Here is a 20,298-nt window from a genome sequence, read left to right as displayed (position 1 = left end):
AAGACCCTCCCTCCACCTCACCCACATTTAATAACCGAAAATTTATACATTCAATTTGCAATAGTAATCATATTATAGGTACAATCCTAGCTGTAAATCCTTTACCATGAGTTGGGTTCTAAGGTAAACATTTTAGCTGCATTATCTAATTTCTTAACATTCCCAACAGGTCATAGGGATAGCTGTTATTACCACTATGTTAGACATGGGGAAACAAATACCCAGAGAGTTTAAGTGATTTGTCCAGGATCAGATAGCTGGAAATGTCAAAGTCAATATTTCAATTATGAACTTCCTGATCTCAGAGCCCATTTCTTAACCATAACAAAGGATGCTTAACAAGAACAGATAGTCTATGGTAAATCCCCTTCTTGTTTATTTAAAAAAAAAGGGGTGGGGTGCACCTGGGTGGCTCAGTGGGTCAAAGCCTCTGCCTTCAGCTAAGGTCATGATCCCAGGGTCCTGGGATTGAGCCCTGCATCAGGCTCTCTGCTCAGTCGGGAGCCTGCATCCCTTCCTCTCTCTCTGCCTGTCTCTCTGACTACTTGTGATCTCTGTCAAATAAATAAATAAAATCTTAAAAAAAAAAAAAACCTAAACAAAACAAAATACAACATGGTAGACAGGGGTATTTAATGTCATGAACATTTTCAGAGAAAGTTCCCAAATAAGACTTCAGGATTTAAAAAGTCCTATTTATTTAAAATTTTTTCAGATAATACCTAATCTAATTCTACCTCCCATTGGAGGCAATGAGTGGCTCAGTGGGTTAAGCCTCTGTCTTCAACTCAGGTCATACCTCAGGGTCCTGGGATCAAGCCCCATATAGGGCTCTCTGCTCAGCAGTGAGCTTGCTTCCCCCTCTCTCTCTGCCTGACTCTCTGCCTACTTGTGATCTCTGTCAAATACATAAATAAAAAGTTTTAAAAAATAATAATTCTACTTCCTGACATAATACATGTTTAAAAAAAAATAAAGAGAAATGCTCACACCAATAACACACTCATTCATCCCTAGAAAAGATGATCTTTTCCAGTAGAAATGTGAATTGGATTGATGTAGACAAAGGTTCTTTGTTTCAAAAATACACCATTATAAAAAGAAAAAGTTTTTAAAGTAAAAGTTAACTTTTATTGTTCCTGAAAAAACTGACAACTGGAATGTTCAAAAGGCCTAGCACATTTTTACATGGCTACAAATTGACCACACTGTCAGGTTCATGAAGCACCTGTCTCATGGCATTTTATCCCAGACAACCAAATAGGAATTCTGTTGTTCATCTCTCTTCCTTTTATTATCCTTGAGAAATCTCTCAAAATGAAAAGATCATAACTTTCCCAAAAGATCAGCAGTTATGTATATCTACCTCTAACCTCCTCCAGTAAATAGCCATATAATCTGCTCTCATTCATTCATTCTTATATAGTAATCATCTATGGGCAACATAGTAATCATCCAATGCAGATTATAATATGGAAGATTCAAGAGGTCTTTATGTTCATAGTATATCAGAAAGACAAACCTGGACTTAAACCCAGGCTTCACTGCTTCCTTCCACCATGATCTTGGACAAATTACTTAACTTCTTCGATCCTCAATTACTTTATTTACTTTGGGTAAAAGAACTGTTCTTCACTAAGTGGATTCTCTGTAAATGATGGTTATTGCAATCCTTATTGGAATTTCCTCAGATAAAAGACTCTGGTAAAGTTAACTAACTTTTCTTTGTCTTGGTTTCTTCATTTATTAAAAGTATCAAGTTTAGGGGGAGACTAAATGAGTTAATATGTGAAAATGGTGTCTGGCACATAGTGAACATTTATTAAGAGTTATTATAATATATTATTACTATTACTAAAAAGTAAAGTTTACATGTACACAAGCATCATTGATGTTTAAAAATAAGGAGTACTTCATGAGGTGAGTCAAGAAAAATTTCTTCAAGGAAATTTGAACTGAACAGTCTGGAAATTTCCAAGGCGTGAGCTTCTCTTCAATATGTTAAGATTATATGGAGCTAGAAAAGCCTGCGTGACCACAGATGTGAATGATCACAGAACATGATGGAGTTAGCAGCCACCATTCAGAAGCAATTTTTCCTGGGTTCATGCAATTTATATTCCTTTTTTCCCTTCTTTTCCATCTTGGAGTTTAGTAGGAGACAATCCCTCATGGGGTTCTAGTCAGCTGTCAACACTGAAATATGATTTTTTTCCATTTAAGTTTTGAGTTGTTGATGGGCAAAAAAATTTCCTAAACTCTTTCAGCTTGAAAAAGGACTCTTTGGTCACTCTCTCATAGTTCAGGAAAAAAGTTGTATAGAATGTGCATGTGTGTGTGTGTGTGTGTGTGTGTGCACGCGCACTTATATGGAGGTTACGTGTATGTTTTTGCTGGCAATTTTTTTGAAAAATTTCACACAAAGCACATATGATCCTTTTATGTTTTATCACTGTTGATAAATTAGTTAATTTTGTTACATTTGTGTGTGTATATACACAATACGTATCTACTTTTTTGTGTAATTCAAACTTATGTGCACATTCCTGGCAACAAGTTAAGTGCTGTAGGTAGAGGGGTTGGGTACAAATGTCTAAGTCCCAGTACTTCTTCTGGGTGGTAGGACTAGGTTGGGGGGGGGTTAGTTCTCATGATTTGCATGATAAGCCTTAGGTAGAAGAATGGAATTATGGTAAGGTTTGCTAATATACTGTAATCTATACTAGAATCAAAGAGTGGCCCAAATGTCAGATAAAAGGGAAGAAAGGTTAGAATGGGAGTTAAAAAATACATGAGTTACAGGGCAAGTTCAGTCACTAAGATTTGTAACCTGGTAAGCTGCTTCACCCTCTTCAGGATGTACGCATCTATAAAACAACGGGCTTACTTTATAACAACTGAGTTTCTCCTGCCTTCTCACAGTGTGAGCAGAAATCATTTCATATGGAAGCTGTTTATTGTTTTGGTTGTCAGCTACTACATCCCAAAATGGTGTAGATGAAAAAGAATCACAGTTCTTTGGAAGGACTGGACTCAGCCAGGCAGTTCTTCTGTTCTGTAATACTGACTAGTGATACAGTTGTCTCGAGGACTTGTTGGGTTCAGACTATTGAGGGCTTTTTCCCCATGCCTGACATTTGATGCTGGCGGTTGGCTAGGAGCCCAGCTGGGGCTGTCAACCAGAGCTTTATAATACAGTCGGTCGATCCTTATGGCTTGGGCTTCTCAGAGCATGACAGCTAGGTGCTAGGATGGAAGGTCCACATGTAAGTCTTCTAACAGGAAGTGAAGGCTGCCAGTTACCCTAAAGTCTAGGCATTGAAGGGCAGGCACAGTATCACCTCTGTCACATTTTAGAAGTTAAACAGTCACAGACTTAGCCAGATTCAAGAAAGACTGGACAGAGAGACAAAGAAGTTGCGGGCATCTTTAAGCCACCCATATTTTGCTTTCTCCTTATATATTACTTAGATTTTCTTCACTCGCAAAATATACTTCCTCTGTCTTCCAGACCTCTGTCTTATTCTGTAATATGGTATATGTAATATACATCATGTCTGCAAGAGCAGGATCTTGTCATCTAATTGATGTCCAGACTTTTGGGATATGGCTCCTCTCTGTATGAAATCCAATGAACTAAAGAGACAAATCTGACTCGCAGTACCCCACACAGAATGGGTTTGAGGTGAGGCAGGGACAGGAGAACCACAGTCCACATTTCTATCTAGTGTTATACTAGTAAATATTTACCCACTACTCTTCAGGGACAGGAAAAATGCTGATGCGTAGTGTTCACTCATTTCTACAGTGTCAATATTGCCAACATGGCCATTTTCTTTTTTTTTTTTAATTTTTTATTTTTTATAAACATATATTTTTATCCCCAGGGGTACAGGTCTGTAAATCGCCAGGTTTACACACTTCACAGCACTCACCAAAGCACATACCCTCCCCAATGTCCATAATCCCATCACCTTCTCCCAACCCCCCTCCCCCCAGCAACCCTGTTTGTTTTGTGAGATTAAGAGTCACTTATGGTTTGTCTCCCTCCCAATTCCATCTTGTTTCATTGATTCTTCTTCTACCCACTTAAGCCCCCATGTTGCATCACCACTTCCTCATATCAGGGAGATCATATGATAGTTGTCTTTCTCTGCTTGACTTATTTCGCTAAGCATGATTCTTTTGATGGCCGCATAGTATTCCATTGTGTATATATACCACATCTTCTTGATCCATTCACCTGTTGATGGACATCTAGGTTCTTTCCATAGTTTGGCTATTGTGGACATTGCTGCTATAAACATTCGGGTGCATGTGCCCCTTTGGATCACTACGTTGGTATCTTTAGGGTAAATACCCAGTAGTGCAATTGCTGGGTCATAGGGCAGTTCTATTTTCAACAACATGGCCATTTTCAATGTGCCAACATGCTGTCCACTAGCTTGAAAAATTCTTGATAATTTAATATTGGCTCTTGCCCATCACTATGTTCCATCTAAGAAGAGTGAACTAGGAAATAGGAGGTATGTCAGTGGTTCATAGTAATTCTGAAATCAAACTGGGTACATCCTAGCAATTATTTTTTTTTTTTTACACATTTATTGATTCATTTAAAGAGAGCAATGATGAACACATTGAATGTTAATCATATCTTAATATTATTATGAAATTAGTACTGACCTTGTGGAGCCCTTAAACTCTTTTTTTAAATGTTATGTTAGTCACCATACAGTACATCTTAAGTTTTTGATGTAATGTTCCAATTATTTTTATTAGTGTGGTTCTCCATGGCTTTTGGCTATATTTGCTAGGCTATTAGTTTGGACTTTTATCTAACCCTTCCCTTTCTATAATAAATGTCCTATGTTTGCATCTTATTGACACTTACATCATTCTTCCTGCACATAAACAAGCTTGAGATCCAACAATCTCTTTTCATTTTACACTCTGTCTCTTTACTTTCAAGCTTATAAATAAAAACCTTAAAAATAATGTTATGTTAGGGTGCCTGGGTGGTACAGTCAGTTGAACAACCAACTCTTGATTTCAGTCCAGGTTGCAATCTCAGGGTCCTGGGATCAAGCCCCATATCAGGCTCTGTGCTGAGTGCAAAGTCTTCTGAAAATTTTCTCCCCCTCTCCCTCTGCCCCTTTCTCTCCCTCTTTTCCTCCCTCAGATAAATTGTGTATGTTTCCTGTGTATCAGTTTATAATTCCCTCCATATGCCAAAGTCTACATTAACCCATTATCTAAAAATCTGAACCCAGAAGTCATTTTGAGATTGGCCCCTTCTTGCCTTGGGTTGGGAGTCAGAATACTGTGGAACACCACCATTAAGTGTCTTTTAACCTTTCATTTCTAATAGAAATGGTCTAAGATAAGGGGCTGTCAAAGTATTAGAAGACTCACTACCTGGCTGAGAGGTATTGTCTTACATCTTTCTAAGAACTTAACAGAGAGTCTAATAGATACACCCTTGAGACTTGATATTAAGACCAGAGAGTGCCCTGAGTTTAATTTTTGCCCTAAGAACACTTTTTCTCTACTTTGGGAGTCTTTTTATGAGAGTGCAGAGGGGCAGGTTGGGGATGTGGGAAGTGGGAATCACTTATTTTTAAACCTGGCAAGTCCTAGTTAAGATGTTTTTCTAGATTCTACCTGAAAATTCAAAGTTCTTCTCTGTGATTCATCTTTCTAAATCTGGAGATTATCACACATAGCTGAACAAAATTAGTTCCCCTTTAACATTATTCTGCCTGTAAATAATTTCAGTTAAATCTACAAGATTATTAAGTGCACGTCCGACTTTATATGTTACCTTAGCTGATAGTGTCACCAAGTTTTCACTACTAATGACTTGAATAACCATTTTCTCAGACTGAAATATGAATTTTCCCCCTGCCCTTCCAATCTTCCTTAAGGGTTTCCTTAAAGCTCTGTGACGTTCTACCTAGCATTTAGTTCTAAAGTCAGTGCCAGATACTTAAAATATATACATATATATGTATATAGTTTATATATAATAATATATACATATATAATTTTTATATATGTATGTGTGTATATATATGTGTGTATGTGTATATATATATATATATACATATATATATATATATATGTATTTTTTTTTAAGAGCATCACATCTCCAGTTACTAATTTCCATTTTGGTTATCTGCTCCTGAATAATAAGCTACCCCAAAACTTACTGGCTTAAAACAAGAACAATTTTTATTAACTTTTGTGATTATTTAGATTGCCTGGGCTCAGTTGAGTGATTTTCTGTTTCACATGGTAGTGATTTGGGTTATGGTCATCAAGAAGTTTGATTTGACCAGAAAGATGGCTCACTCACATGGCTGGTACTTGATACTGGCTTGTGACTGTGAGTCATTTAGACTCTTGTAGCAATGCATGGCCACTCTCTGTATCTTGGGCTTCTTAGACCATGGCAGCTGGCTTGCAGAAGAAAGCATGCCAGGTAGAGTGTTTTAAAATATCAGATGCAAACATCTCCTGTCCCCTTACAAGGTATGCCTAAAATGGGTACAGCATCACTTCTTCCTCATTTTTGTGGCAAGTAATCATGGGGCAAGACAATGTAAGAGAGAATAAATTCCAATTCTCAATCGAAGAAGGGCTCAATCAGACACAGACATTATCCTTTTTTCACAGGACAAAATACTTCAGTCAAACAGAGATATTAACTTTGTTTCTATCATTTTTGATGAGTGTTCTGAGGTTATACATGGCTGACTGTAACTCGTTCTTACTCACTTTTTTGACTGTTTTACCACCAAAGTGGGAAAGACTCTCGTTCTGGAGAGAGAGTATGTCTAATAAAATGCCCATATCAGATGACCAGGAACTACTGTCCGAGTGTATCCTCGGACCACCCTTCCTGATGGTATCCACATTGGGTAAGAATTGCATTCTTCAACGTTCACTACTGTCATGCCTGTGGATAGCTTGCTTCATCTGCACACAGAAGACAGTATCTTAGATTCAGGACATCTCATTGTTAGACCTGGCTCAGCTATTTTCTAGATGACCTTGGGTGAATCCATAAACCCTCATCAATTTTCTCATTTATGATATGTTGATAAAAATAAAACAAAATGCTTCCTTATAACGAGACAAGGAATTGTGCTTTGCAAGGGGTGCTGTATTTGTGGGAAAGAGGACTACCCACTCACTAGGAACTCTTCTGCTGAACCCTCCAGGGATACAGCTTGTTCTTGCATGGAATGTTGCTCTGGCTGGTTGAAGTCAGCCAGCTGACAGTGACTATATCATTGAAAAAGAGGCCTCTGTCCACAGCCACTACATGCACTACCGTCTTTGGCAAGAAGGCCACACACCAGAGGGGTCCCCATCTGCTTCAGCCAGCCAGCCAGCTCCAACCTGTCAACCAACCATCTCCTAGCCCAGTTGGTCATTTCATATTACACCCTAAACCCCAGTAACTTCAATCTGTTTTTTTGATTGTTAAGATACTTGGCTACAGGATACCAAATCATCAGTTTGACTAATTTGAGAATTTGAGTCACCAGGTGCTCTGGACCTACAGAGGCCTGTGGTTCATATAGAGAGCCCTGGGTTCTTCTTTGGGCTCTTTGGGAAGATAACAAAAGATTGTTGTAATATATGCCATTATTGTTTGAAAGTCTGAACACTACCACAACTGCTGGAACCTAGGAAACAGAGTTAACCTTCCACACAGAAAGAGTTATTCTAGTCCCAAGTTAAAAATGCCATCCTTTCATCCCACACTGTTCTTTCCCTAGCTTTGTCACTTTGCTTGAAATTATCTAAAAGGCACATTTTGTAAATTGTAGGCCAGGACAAAATTCCCCATTTGACCTAAGATGGTAAATCATCATGAGCTAGCAATATGGTTGAATGAATTATTAGTTAAGCAGTGGCTTTCTAGTGGAGTCCTGAAGGAACAGAACAGAAAATACATGATAGTATCATAAAGGATGGGATAAAGGAACATGACAGTTTTTACGTCACTAACAGAACAAAACCGTTAAATACAAAGAGGCATAAGAACACTAACCACTGGGTAAAAGAGGAAAACATAAGCCAGTGAAATGAAAGGCAGATGGAAACAGGCATTTATTCCATACAGCTATATGGAAGGAATTCCACTAAGGAGATGCAGGTTGTGAGCTATCTGGGTATGATCTATCTGATATTACTTGAGAAATGGCAGTAGCCGAAAACTCCAGATTATTCATAGTTACTTGCTGTGTTTGTTAACATCTCTCATACCTTCCTCAGGCCATTTGACTGTAGTAGGTTGAAAAAAAATGCCACCAATACTTTGGATGATGATCTTCCATTAAGAAGTGAAGTTGAGGGGCACCTGGGTGGCTCAGTGGGTTAAAGCCTCTGCCTTTGGCTCAGTTCATGATCCCAGGGTCCTGGGATTGAGCCCCGCATTGGGCTCTCTGGTCAGTGGGGAGCCTGCTTCCTTCTCTCTCTCTCTCTCTCTCTCTCTCTCTGCCTGCCTCTCTACCTGCTTGTGCTCTCTGTCAAATAAATAAATAAAACCTTAAAAAAAAAACCAAACAAGTCAAGTTGATTTCCCTGCCCTTTCAATCTGAGCTGCCCTTGTGACTGGCTTTTACCAACAGAATGTGGAGGAAGAGACAACATGACACTTCAAAGCCTAGGTTTTATGAAGTCTTACAGATTTTCTCCTGTTGCTCTTATAACCTGATATCACTGTGCAAATAAACCCAGGCCAACCTGCTGGAAAATGAGAGGCATGGAACCCAAGTGCCCTTGACACCCCTATCTGACAACCAGTCAAGGCCTGGGGACAAAGCTGCCTATCTAACCAACACTCACCACAGATGTGTGAGTGAACCCAGCCAGTAATAGCAGAGGAGCCACCAACTGGGTCCAGCCTAAATTGCCAAACCATAGAATCATGAACTAATTAAGTGCATGCTGTTTTAAAGCACTAAGTTACAAAGTAGTTTATTATGCACCAACTGCTAACTGAGTGACATAACAAAAATAAATCTCATTTTGAAGTTATTCAGTGTGGCGGTCATTTGATCTCTCTTCCAGGAAAACATGAGCTTTGTTTTCAACTTCTGAGATGTATGGGAATGCAGAGGAAAAGTTGGGTATAGTCCCAAAGTTTGATGCGTCTAGGTTAAGCGCGTTTCTTGCTCAGGGCTTTGGTTCTGTGCACTCAAAGACAAGAGGTTTTGAAGAGAGGATTATACAGAGGTGATGATTGGCAATGATGTCATCATCTTGTGCAAGGAACATTCACATCTTGAAGCATGTGAGACTTAATCCAAAGTAGTGAAAATAATGAGGATATATTTTTAATTTTTTATTTTTTATAAACATATATTTTTATCCCCAGGGGTACAGGTCTGTGAATCACCAGGTTTACACACTTCACAGCACTCACCAAAGCACATATCCTCCCCAATGTCCATAATCCCACCCTCTTCTCCCAAACCCCCTCCCCCCAGCAACCCTCAGTTTGTTTTGTGAGATTAAGAGTCACTTATGGTTTGCCTCCCTCCCAGTCCCATCTTGTTTCTTTTATTCTTCTCCTACCCACTTAAGCCTCCAATAATCCTCATAATGAGGATATAATCAGGTGCTGGATTTCAACAGCACACTCTCATTTTACCATCACAGTAACAATGCATCTTTACAGATGAAGAAACCAAGTCTTTGAAAGCCAAAGAGATTTTTCCAGCATCGTAATAGTAGGAAATGGAAGATTTAGGAATTGAATCCAACTTTCTAAGGCTTTTAAAATTTTGTCCTTAACTAGTTGTTACTCAAAAATAATTAAGGAGTACCTACAGTAAGTCAGGTACTCTTCCAAGAGGAGAAACAGTAAGTGAGACGTGATGTCTCTGATTTCATAATGTTTATATCTAATCAGGGGAAGTGAAAAATAACCAATAAGCAAGTAAATAAGTACTGATAACTGCTTCAAAGAAAATAAAAATGATGATATGATAGACAAATGTTAGAATGGGTGGTTGTGGATGCCACTGACATAACAAGGACAGGAAAGAACAGCCAGAAAGTATATGAGTAAAATATTGTAGTAAAAGGGAAGAGTTAACACAGACCTTAGGACTATAGTAAACTGGGCTATTTGAGGGACAGGGGGTAGGGCTGGAACATAGAAAGGTAAGAATGAATAAGACATGCTGAAAAGGTAATCAGTGGCTTGATATTTTTAGGGGTCTCATAATTGATTTCCAGATCATGATAAGCAGTTTAGATTTTACCCTAATTATAGTGGAAACAATTGGAAGATTTTAAGTACATAAGCTGTATAATCATGTATATATTTTGAAAAGATCACATTGGCTTCTGTGTGGAGAATGAATTTTATGGGACAAGGGTATAAACATTAAGATCAGTAAGGACAATTAAAATAGATTCCAAGAAACGGTAATGGGTGAAGGCAATAGTAGTGGATAAAAAAAAAAAAGAAGTGAATGAATTTGAAATATCATGTTAAATATTAAGTTGTCAGATTGATGGGATCCAAAGGGGGGAAAATCAAGGGTGACTTTAAGATTTTAGAGTCAGAGGGTCACATACTAAAATGGCAAAACTAGCATAAGAACTGTTTGTGAATTGGGCAAATGCTCAAAATTTGTTTTTTGATAATTCATGGTATTTCATATCCAAGGATAATATTTAGAAAGACCTTTTATATGGGACTGTGGTGGTTGAAGTCAGGACTAGAGATAAAAAGATGGTGGTCATCCACAAACAGATGATAATTAAAGTCATGGGACTGTACTGGACAAGCTCACCAAGGTGAGCTCAGAGATTGATCCATCAGCCATACCAAAAATTAGAGATAAGTCTGACAAAGACTGGCCAACAAAGGTAACTGAGAAAGAAAAGCTAATGAGGTAGGATGAAAACCATGTGTGAGTATGTTGTGTAAGAATCCAAGAGTAAATAAAAAAAAGTCTTTACAAAAGAGAAAATGATCAACTGTACTGAATGGTCCTGAGAGTCGGAATAAGAGAAAGAGAGGTGATGATTTACAGGAGAAACGTGGGAATAACTGATGAGCATAGAATTCAGAGGGTTGTTGGTGATAAAGCCTAACTAGGAATGAACTTAGGAGGGAAAGGAGGGGGAAATACACGGATTGATAGTTTGCTCCCTATCCTATGTGGGCAGGGAAATAATGTATTTGGAGAATATGGTCTTTCACTGCCATCCAACCAGAGTTGTCTTGATTAGAAATGTCATAGAGAAATGGATGAAAAAAATATATAATACTAGTGAACCTCTTAAATGGAGCAATTGCAATGATTCTCAAATTTTATTCAATCAATTGTATATTAACTCATTATGGACCATGTTCCCACTTGAAACAATACCCAAGTTTTAGAAAACTATGCGACTCATATCCGGAGAGGACCAGCTGATGTGGAAACAAGGACCTGGAACACAAATTGACCTCAGGGACTGGATAAGGGGCTTTTAACAAGAACAGCTTTATGGGGAAAGTCAGTATTTGTAAGACTTGCAAAGAAAAAGATAAGTCATGCTTAGATAAGTGAGAGAGAAAGAGGAGTGGGAGTGCCATCCAGTAAAGCTAAAGCATAAATCCGTAAGGCTTAAAGAGGTATTTTAAAGTCAACACAGGAAGATCTAGGTCCAATGGATTTTATGGTGATGTAAATGGAGAGCCAGGAAAGAGTATTTAAAAGAGAGTATTCCATTATTAGTATGTGTGAGATTTGGAGGAGAGAGTGGAGGTGGGCAGACCTTTGGTAGGAGGCCACTGAAATAGACGAGGTAAGAGGTAATGACATATGACCTACGGCATGAGAAATAGGAATGGAGAATGGGGAGGAGTTTCAAAGATGTTTTGTCAGAGGAAAAAGCCCATTGCTGTGGGCTCCCAGTAATCCAGCCCTGTGTTCAAGTCTATGGTGGGTCAGATTATTACTTTACAGTGCATGAGTTAGTGATCTGGGGATTGCTGCTAGTTGAAATGGATGACTGATGCAGAGGGTGGGGACAGAGAGCTATAAGAAGAGACAGAGGTAGGGAGGGCTCATTGCCTGCTCACTGCAGCAGGCAAATTGCTGCATGTTATTGGTTTACTCATGAGGACACACTTGGCACTCACTGAAGCCATCATAGGAGGATTTTGCTTACCTTGGCCATCTGCTCCTGCCCAGAATATCCTCTGTTTTACCAACCAGATTCTCAGGATGTTTTCCCAAGCACTAACATAAGGAGAACTAGGAAGGAGAAAAACGGAGAGCTATCTCCTCCTCAAATTGTTCTCAGACTTCGCTCTTTATCGAGGGTGGTGGTGCATTTATGTACTCACAATTAGCACCACTTGCTTCAGCATGTAAAAGGCATTGCTGTTCTGAGTGAAACTGGGGTAAAAGCCTAAAATACCAATCTTCTTGGCTGGTCCTCCTAGGTCCTCCTAAGAGCCTTTGCTGGATTGTCGAGGAGTGTAGTTAGAAACCATTGATCCATCACCCCCATTTTTCTTTCTGGGAAACTGAAAGTCAGAGGAAGTGACTAGTACAAGGCCTCATAGATTTTCAGTGGCATAATGATGCCTAAGATCAAGTCAGGATCCTGTGATAGATAGATAGATAGATACACACACACACATACACATACATAATTATATATAATATATTATATTATATTGTTATATATCATATATATCATATATATTCATTATATATATAATGAATTTATTCTATCCTGAATTAAAGACTCTCTGCTTTCTTGTGATTTATTGCCCATTGTATTAAGCATGTGTTTTTATTTTTTTTTTAACTTTTTATTTTTTATATTTTTTATAAACATATATTTTTATCCCCAGGGGTACAGGTCTGTGAATCACCAGGTTTACACACTTCACAGCACTCACCAAAGCACATACCCTCCCCAATGTCCACAATCCCACCCCCTTCTCCCAAACCCCCTCCCCCCAGCAACCCTCAGTTTGTTTTGTGAGATTAAGAGTCACTTATGGTTTGTCTCCCTCCCAATCCCATCTTGTTTCATTTATTCTTCTCCTACCCACTTAAGCCTCCATGTTGCATCACCCTGATATGAGGAAGTGGTGAAGCATGTGTTTTTATACTCATGTTTTGACATCTGGGGCCTTACCAACCTTGGTTAAGTTGCTCCTCTCAGGGTTAGCCAACTGTCTTGCTAGAGAGCCAAAAACCCATCTATGACTATGTCTTCCATATATATACTTCAGAGCACCCCTGCAACCATACACACATCCTCTATCTGGCTCTTACACACCAAGCCAATATTCCTCTGCCTTAATCATCCCAAGTTCAGGTATCAGACAACTCAGGACAGCCCCTATACTGCAGAGCCTGCTGAAAGTATTATGGCTAGCCAAGCCTACATTGGCTTACCCAGTCTCACCTGTTCTTTCCCATGGAAACCACAATAAAGGCTCTTGATTTGTTTTTCCTACCACTGCCTCTACCTCATTGCCAAGCCCAGGGCTTTCCCATGTGGCCCTGCAGAGGATAACAGGCCCCCTCTTGGGAACTGTAAGCAACAAAATATCCTCTGTAAGTAACAAAATATCTTCTCAATAGTCATCTCCTGACCTGTCAGTTTCACAATACCTGAAAATAATAAAACCCACATTTTAAAATACCCCAGCCTCTATCTCTGCTCTTCTTTGTCTTGTATATCTATCCAGCCACAGTGCAAGCCCCTAAGAAGAAGAAGAATATTCTGTCCAAATTTGTAGCCTCCATCTGCCTGGCACAAAGACTAAATACCTTATAGTATTATGCTGAAATCATGCATGTGAATTTGTAAGTGGTGATTAGAAATTTACTACATGAAAAAACCACGAGGTATGATCACTGTTCTCAATGAGCTCATTGTCAAGCCTTAACTAGGACAAAGAAGACATGCAGCCAAGTAACTGATATAAAAATTTAGGGTGTATTATGTCAAAATAAAGGCTCAGATAAGATTCATTCACATCTACCAGGAAATAAAATTACCAGAAGAAGGTGGATCTCAAGAAGCAGAAGGAAGTGTTAACATGCAGAGAAGAGTATGAGGCATTTCAGTTGGAAAGCATGACTTAAGTAAAGTCATAAATGTAGAGAAACAATGGGATATTTAATTACTCTGTTTTAAACAACTCAACTTCTTAACATTTTCCTTAGGAATACATCTAAATGTGTTAGTATGACTCAGAAGATGCTCTTCTGCTTTGTTCCTCTGACCAACTGTCCCTCACTTACTCCTCTGAGAGGCCTCCCATATTCTCCAAGTTCAAACTTCTCCCCCTTCTTCAGAAGCCTTTCAGCCCCCACTTCTCTCAACAATAAAATTTACAATATTGTATAATGATGTCCAACTGTCTGTCATTCTCATTAGATACCCCCTCCCAAGTTCCAGGAAGGGTATATGTGTGGGGTGGAAGAGTTGCATTATTCTTGCATTATTCATTGCTGTAGCTACATCTTTACCATATAGGGAATATTCCTATATGGTAATATAGAATATATAATATATATTATATTATATATATATATATAGAATATCTAATATATAGACTGATCCCCTGACTGGTGAAAAAGGAAGAAGAGAGTATTCCCAGTGTGGCTAGAGTGAGGCCAGTATGGATCAGCTGTGAGGTGATCATATAATCTCTCACCCCACTTGCAATACTCTGAGAGGGAGTATAATTACTAACTCTACTGCAACAATGGGAGTTAATGAGACTGTCCTGGCAAACCAGGGTTTTAAAATACAACTTGTCTCAACTTTTTTATGCACTTGGGTTTAATGCAAAACTCCACAGGAGACACAAGAGGCATCCTTAAAGATAATTCTTCAGAGCTCAATCATTGATGGTTCCTCCACTGTCTTCATCATCTACACTGTGAAAACTTTCGAAGACTTCACCCTTGAAAAGAAAAAGTTGTCAGAGAGTTTAAGATGAAGTAAAATGAATAATATTAAAATACTGACAAAATAAAAACACAACTTACTAAGCGGGAGAAGATATTTACAAATGATATATCTAAAAAGAGGCTAAAATATAAAATATATGAAGAGCTCATACAACTCAACACCAACACACACATCACACACACACTTCAATTAAAAATGTGCAGAATACCTGAATAGACATTTATCCAAAGAAGACATACAGATGGCCAACAGATAAAAAGATGTTCAATATTACTACTCATCAGGGAAATACAAATGAAAACCACAATGAGATACCACTTCACACCTGACAGAGAGACTACTATCAAAAAGACAAGAAAGAACAAGTGTTGATGAGGATGTGGAGAAAAAGAAGACACCATCATACAGTGTTGGTGGGAATGCCCAGCCACTGTGGAAAACAGCATGGAGGTTCCTCAAAATGTTAAAAATAGAACTCCCTATGATCTAGCAACCACACTACTGGGTATTCACCCCTACTCACCCAAAATACAAAAACACTAATTCAAAGAGATACATGCACTCCTATGTTTGTATTAGTATTATTTACAATAGCAAAGACATGGAAGCAGCCCAAGTGGTCGCTGATTAATGAGTGGATAAAGATGATGTTGTATACAAACATACAATGGGATATTACTCAGCCATAAAAAAGAATGAAATCCTGGCATTAGATTTGTAACAATATGGATGAACCCAGAAGATATTATGCTAAGTGAAATAAATCAGACTGAGAAAGATAAATACTGTATGATTTCACTAATATGTGGAATCTTAAAAAAAAAAAAACAAAGAAGTAAACTAAAAACAGAAATATACTCATAAATACAGAGAACAAGTTGGTGGCTGCCAGAATGGAGGTGGGTGGAGGGATGGGTGAAAGAGGTGATAGGGATGAAGAGGTACAAACTTCCAGTTCTAAAATAAGTCAGTCACAGAATTAAAAGTACAACATAGGGAATATAATCAGTAATATTGCAAGTGTCACGGGCCAAAGAGAATTACCCCACTCAAATCCATGTACCCTCCCGAGGGGCAGCTCATATCCAGTGACTAGATTCCATAGGCTATGAAGCCTTCCCACAAGCCCCTGCCCCCTACCTCTTGATTCTAGACTAGACAATACTGATGGGCCATTCTAGCTCAGACGTTCTCACAGGACTGGCTGGAGGTTTTGTCACAAATTCCTGGCAATCTGACTTCTCTTTCTTCCCAAAGCTGCTTTCCTCATCCCTCCTCAATGTTCTCAGGAGCTCTCCCAGCAAATCTCATACATGCCAATCTCGAAGTCTGGGTCAATTTCAACCTGATCTAGTACACCGAGATGAAACAAACAAACAAACCAAAACAAAACAAAACCCCAGTTCATGGAGATTGTAAAACTAGACCCAGTATTTGAACCCCTACTCTAAATCACTATGCTACACTGACACTAAAGTGACACTAAGTCACTATGCTACTCCTTATTAGTCACTTAAGCATCATAAATGGAGATTTTAGAAAATGAGTATGTCTGTTTCCCCTGAAATCTGAGATGAATTTTGGCATCATATTATTTGCACAAAGAAGAAACGGGAGAATTTTTCGCTTTCTTATTGGAGTCAAGATACACAATAAACTTGTGACTGATTTCTTGCAATGTTATCAATTCAAATAATTTTGAGAGTTGGACAAGAAATAATAGGTCTTCTAGGCTCACTCACTTTTTAATCTGAAACTGCATCACCAGTGTTGCTGCTTGAATGCCTGCATTAATAGAAAACTCAAGTTTTGAGAGTACCATGGGCCAAAAACTGCTCCATGTTCCAGGTCAATGACAGCAGAGTGCCAGGGGCAAATTAGGTGTTCAACAAATATCTGTTAAATACGTGAATTATTAAGCATCACTCAAGACTTTCTGAATAGGAATCTCCAGTATAAAGTGCCAAGTATCTATTTTAACAAGTCCTCTGGATGATTCTGATACAGAATCAGGTTTCAGCAGAATCACTGACATCATTAGATTAATTTATCATGGCAAAATAGATGCATCACATTTAACATTTAACCATTTTAATAATAAAAAAAAATGTTGTGAAGGGGGATCTGGGTGGTCCAGTCAGTTAAGTATCTGACTCTTGGTTTCAGCTAGGTTGTGATCTCAGAGTTGTGAGAGTTAACCCCATTGGGCTCCTTACTCAGCATGGAGTCCATCAAGACCCTCTCTCTTTCTCCCTCTGCCCCTCCACCTACCATTACCTCCCTCAAATAAATAATCTTTAAAAAATTATTGAGGCAAAATATATATAAACTTTTTAAGCACTTAAAAATGTACAATTATGTGGCATTAATTACATTCCTAATGTCATAAAGCCACCATTACTATATGGTTCCAGACACTGTCATCACCCCAAAAGGAAATTTAGACACATTACAGCAGTCACTGCCCATTCCTTCCCCACCGTCAATACCTAGTTCTTAACTGGATTGATCTATTCAAGTCAGTTCATCTCTAGGTAATGTTTATATTTCTTGTTTGTCTCCAGAGCCAAACCTTATCAGAATAAATTTACCCATACAGTATGGTTTGGAGACTACAAATATGATGACTTTTCTCTTCCTGATCTGCATCTACTTATCTAGTCCCCTTTAAATTGTGCAGAGCTATCTCCTTCCTGGAGTCTGGCACTATATTTCTTTAATTTAGCTTTAAATTGTTTTAGTTTTGAGAGAGGCTATTTTATATTTCTGATACACATTGAACTTGACAACTAATTTTTCATATGTGCTACTGGTAAGTCTCATTTCCTTATGTGTAAAGATGTTTCAGGAATATAAATTCAGAACTTTACATTCATCCTTTTAAAATTTGTTTAAAGCCCCCTTTTTTTCAACTTACTGAGATATTTTGAGATCTGACTTTACAATTTAATTATTAGCCTCATCAAGGGAGTTTCAACTGTTATGATGAGTTTGTATCTTTGAGGACCTCGGACAACATTAAAGAACATATACGTGCTGAGTTTTATGAGTCTTGGTAAACCTTAGACAATGTTTTTCAATATCCATCTTCTATTCAATAATTCACAATATTTACTTAGAACCCGGCATATGCCGAGCACAGCAGTTGTGTACTCTGTGATACTGCTGTAGATCGGGAAAATTCAGTCCCTTTTTGTACTAATCGGTGGGATATGTTGAACTTCTACACTGGCCACCAAAGATGTCCTGTCCCACCCTAATCTCTGGAACCTGTGATTATGATGACATCATCGCTCCCATAATTATCTTATGTGATATGGCACAGTTGACCTTAAAATAGGGAGAGTGTCCTGGGTTACCTCGGTGGACCCACTGTAATCATCTAACTCCCTCAAAGGAAAGAGCTTGCTCCTGGTGGTAGTAGCAGTAGCAGGCAGAGAGATCTGAAGTGTAGAAGAACTCAGTGTATGGTTGCTGATTTGGATACAGGAGAGGGACCATGTGAGAAGGAATGTGGGCAGCCTGAAGGAGCAAAAAGAGGACTGCAGCTGACAGCCAGTAAGGAATTAGGGACTATGTTCTGTCCAACCAACCAAAAGAAATGAATTCTTCCAGTGACCTGAATGAGCTTGGAGGTAGATTCTTCCCCAGGGCCTCCAAATAAAAACTGAGTCCAACCAATGTCTTGACTTTAGTCCTGTAGATCTGGAGCTGGGAACCCAGCCAAGCCCCCCCTGACTTAAGACCAACAGAAACCGTGCAATAGTAAATGATGTGGTGCTAAGCCTCTAAGTTTGTGGTTATTTGTTATGCAGCAAGAGAAAACTAACATCGAGTTAGGTCAGGAAACAATGCTGGGCCTTACAAATGGAGGGGATTTCATTCATTTAGTCAAGCAGACAAAAACAAAACAAAACAAAAACCAACCAAACAAACAAAAACCAAAAGACAACTGACAGAATAGCAGAAGATATTTGCAAATTACATGTCAGATATAGGGCTAGTATCCAAAATCTATAAAGAACTTATCAAACTCAACATCCAAAGAACAAATAATCCCAATCAAAAATTGAGCAGAAGACATGAATAGACATTTCTGTGAAGAAGGCATCCAAATGGACAACAGACACATAAAGAAGTGCTCAATATCACTCAGCATCAGGGAAATGCAAATCAAAACCACCTCACACCAGTCAGAATGGCTAAAATTAACAAGTCAGGAAACAACAGGTGTTGGTGAGGATACAGAGAAAGGGGAATCCTCTTAGACTGATGGTGGGAATGAAAGGTGGTGCAGCCACTCTGGAAAAGAGTATGGGGGTTCCTCAAAAAGTTGAAAATAGAGCTATCCTAAAACCCAGCAATTGCACTACTTGGTATTTACCCCCAAAATACAAATGCAGTGATCTGAAGAGGCACCTGCACCCCGATGTTTATAGCAGCAAGCAATGTCCACAATAGCCAAACTATGGAAAAAGCCCAGATGTCCACTGGCAAATGAATGGATAAAGAAGCTGTGATAGATGATAGATAGATAGATAGATAGATAGATAGATGATAGATAGATAGAACACAGATGCAATGGAATATTACACAGTCATCAAAAAAGGCAAAAAATTGCCATTTGCAATGACATGGATGGAACTAGAGGGTATTACACTACACAAAATAAGTCAATCAGAGTAAGATAGTTATCATATGATCTCACTGATATATGGAATTTGAGAAACAAGGCAGAAGAGCATAGGGGAAAAGAGGGAAAAAATGAAAGAAGACAAAACCAGAGAGGGAGACAAACCATAAGAGACTCCTTATCTTAAGAAACAAACTGAGGGTTGCTGGAGGCTGAGGTAGCTGGGTAATGGACATTGGGGAGGGTATAGGAAGGGAATGTGTTGTGAGCGCTGTGTGCTGTGTAAGACTGATGGATCACAGACCTGTACCTCTGAAATAAATAATACATTATATGTTAATAATAAAAATGGCTAAGATGACAAATAGTGGACCCCAAATCAATCTATAGACTCCAAGAACAGGAAGCCACTATCACCTCTTGTGCTGGAGGTACAACAGGAGGAGGTGACATTGCCAGAGACAAAGTTGGAAGAATGGTAGGATTGGGGTAGTGGGAGCTGGAACCAATGAATGAAGACATTTTTGGGAAAACCCTCAGTGAGGGAGGAGTCACTCTGAAGTTTCCCCTCCTTTTGTCTTCCAGTTGTCCACTTACTCTTCTCATTAGTTAATCTACCAAGAGTCCAATGAGCAAGGGCTCCTAGAAAATATCAAATGTTGTCCCCAGTGATTCAGAACAAAGAAAGAGAAGGATAG

The sequence above is a fragment of the Mustela nivalis genome, assembly GCF_964662115.1.
Source record: "Mustela nivalis genome assembly, chromosome: 13".
Taxonomy (NCBI): Eukaryota; Metazoa; Chordata; class Mammalia; order Carnivora; family Mustelidae; genus Mustela; species Mustela nivalis.
The sequence above is the reverse complement of the archived record's forward strand: the minus strand, read 5'-3'. Positions refer to the sequence as shown.